Here is a 3,393-nt window from a genome sequence, read left to right on the forward strand (position 1 = left end):
CGCCCCGTGGGACACGCGGCTGGCCCGCCAAGTGAGCCTCTGTGCCGTGCTGAGGTGGGGCACAAAACTGAGGTGCCCACGTTGATGATTGCCATTTTAAAGGCTTATCCGGTACCTTACACAGTCCCTCCACTTTAACTGCAGAGCAAGGAGAGGAGCCCCAGTGGTTTTCATGGTTCTCGTATCACGATTAGGAGTTTCTGAGTGCTCTTCCAACTCAACGTTGTCAACTTTTCTGCTTCTGAGAAGAAATGGCCAGGCAAGAAATCTGAAAGGGCAAAGTCACCCTATATCTTGTAACCAAAATTTGCCCAAATGGTCTTTTTTTGAGAAATACGCTCAACAGTGCAGTACAAAATACAGGGTCCCGGAGATGCTGCATTATCATTGTTTTAGAGCTCAGTTTATGTTTTTAAACATTACTTAGTCATCATAATGCCAATGTGCCTCACACCAAGATTCAGACAGATTTCATAAACTGGTTCTTTAATTCTAAGACTAACTGACAAGGTTCAGATATTCAAAGTAATTTTCTGCCAACAATCTGGGCACATTTCAGGTTTCCAAAATGATTAGTTTTGCTCACTGGCTTTTCTCAGAGGCAGTGATAAATACCATTATCACAACAGGGACTGGGGCAACTTGACTTTTGCTTTGCTGAAGAACTTCAGGTAAAAGGAAAAACTGCACATATTCCTGGCAATCACATTCAGTAGGTGCCATTCTTTTAAGTAAGTTGTGAGGTCATTCCTAGCATAGAGCTTGGAGTCCACTATGGTTTAAGAAACACAGATACATTACTATATATCCAAGGTCTCATATCGTCCTCTGTGGCAGTTGTGTTGGTAAGCCAATCTCCTGGCTGAATTGTACTTCAGAGAAGTACATCCCAGCCATCTTTGCTTTTTCTTTAACACATTTTTCTTAAGAAGTTCACATGCATGCATACATACACACACAAATAGATGGAGAGATGGAGGTTTGACAGAAAGAGTACGTTCTGGCTTTGTGGCCTGAAAGTAATCCATAAGTAAATCTTACAGTACACAATCTCATACAAATTTCTGTTTATGTGCCCAGACAGCAGCTCTGACATACTGACCCTTGAATGTGACCTTCTGATGAAATGGTCTCCTAGTGTAAAGTTGATTCATACTTGGTTTGTTCTCAGAGGATCAGAGATATGCTGTATGGAAAAGCAAGATATTTCTTCTATTCCCAGAGCTCCACTCAGTAGTCAATTGCTTTAAAGTATAACATGATACTAAGCCACCATGCTAGCAGAGTTACAAGATGCTAATGCCAAGGACAGACCATATTGCTTCCAAGGGAACATGACCAGCTAGATATTTTGATACTCATGTGCTCAGATTCCTGGAAGATTTTGCAACAATAATAACTTATAAATTGGATTTTACCATCAGAACCAAGTGAGAGAACCATCTTACCGCCTCAACTCAAGCTGGATCTTTGGAGTTTAGTTGTTCGTCAAGATACACCTTTTCCCCTCCAAATTACTGCAAGGCCAAAAACATGGCTTGGCCTTGAATCAGAGTAAAAGTAATTTTCTGAAACCTGTGATTCCAAATCTATTTTAAGCTTATTCAGTTTGCTATTTTTTCTGGGTCCATACCAGCTCTTTAGAATGGGCCAACTAGTGGTGCATGTGCTACCATACAGTGGGTTGAACACAAAATCCAGGCAAAAAATAAACTAAGATAACCTAAATAAAAATTATACATGTTCTTTCATACAGTACTAATTATTTAAATCATTTAAATTATTTCACCACCCACTCATATTAGCTCAACTGTTGCCAGAACCAAACAGTGCATGAGAGCAAGACCATACATTTTCCCAGTAGCATTTACTTAGATCTATTTAACATAGATCATTGTAAAAACACAGCCTCATTCTGAAAGCTCTTCAGTGTCCTTGTGGTGTGGGATCATGAATGAGAAGGGTCCTTGGCACTGACAGAACATCTGATATGTGGCAGGGTCAGTAGACAACATTAGGGAGGCAAGCCAGATAATATAGCGTAGGAAGCAATTCCAGAAAAGGAGAAAAGCTTGCTAACATAATTGGGAAGAAGAACAGAAAATAGAAACCTTAGAAGAGTCACTGTATGAAAAGTCAACATTGCAAAATCTTATGTAAACTAGGTAGTAATCAGAGTCATTGGATTTAACAAATTGTCCTCAGTGAGAGCCTACCAGCAATTGCACATGAAAAGCTTCCATCTGAGCTGTGATATGCCAAAGGTGTGGCTGCCCTGTAATGTCTGCCCTTTTTAAGGTATCATCTATATGTACTTCTCTGTTATAATTAAAGTTTGTAGATCTTAAAACTCTTAAAACAGTTTGTTGGTGTGAGTGTTGATTTCTGTTGAAGCTAGTAGGGCGGTTCTAGTGTTTGTTCCAAGCCTGGGTTATCCCTTTTGATCATCATGATCTAGGCTTTGGGTACATTCACCAATTTATCAAATATTTCCATTTTTGGAAAGTTGCAGGGTTAGTGCAGATTTTGGTCTGATAACCCCACTGAGGTTATCAGACCTTGGGTAATTCTCTCGCTACTCTATACTGATATTTCTTCCATAAAGGTTGCTTCAGTTAAATATTAACATCCAGCAGTCAGCCTTTAGTTGAACAAGGTGAGAGACACAAACAGAATTAATGAAACCAGAAAAGAAAAAGCTTAGAAAAACTGCCAGAACCTAGAGTAGAGCATGGAATACTTGGACTTGCTGGTTTCTAATTTTGCCAGAGCACTTTTTGGGTTATTTGCCAGCCATGGATTCCCCACCATTCTCAGTGAACATTCAGGCTGGTGTTTACAGCTACTGTGAATAACTTTGTTCACTTCAAATGCCAAAGGTCTGTGGGATGGATTGAATGAGTCCAGTCCTAGTAATGACCTGTGTGAGTGTAAACATGCTGCCACTTTATGGAATATCTGTGAGTCTTAGTCTTGGAAATTATAGGCGAGACATAGCTTGTGGGTAAAGGCAATAACTTTTATCAGACCAACTGGCACAATTAAAAAGCTACAAAATTTTGAGTAGATTGAACAAGAGTTTCTGTAGAGAATCTCAGAATCACACAATGTCTGACTTAGGACAGGACCTCAGGTCCAGCCTTCTGCTCAAAGCATGACCAGCTGTTGGACTCAGACTGGTTGCTCAAGGCTTTATTTAGCTAGATTTTGAAAGCCTCCAAGTCTGAAGACTGCACAGCTTCTCTGATCAGCCTGTTAGAACATTTGACTGACCTCATGGTTAAAAAAATCTGGAAAATGAAATAATCTCTACATCTAATTACTGTCTAAGCTTGTTTTGATTTATTTGTTGTCTCTCATTCTCCTGCTGAGCACTGCTGTGAAAACCTTATT

Source organism: Geospiza fortis, unplaced genomic scaffold (genome assembly GCF_000277835.1).
Source record: "Geospiza fortis unplaced genomic scaffold, GeoFor_1.0 scaffold54, whole genome shotgun sequence".
Taxonomy (NCBI): Eukaryota; Metazoa; Chordata; class Aves; order Passeriformes; family Thraupidae; genus Geospiza; species Geospiza fortis.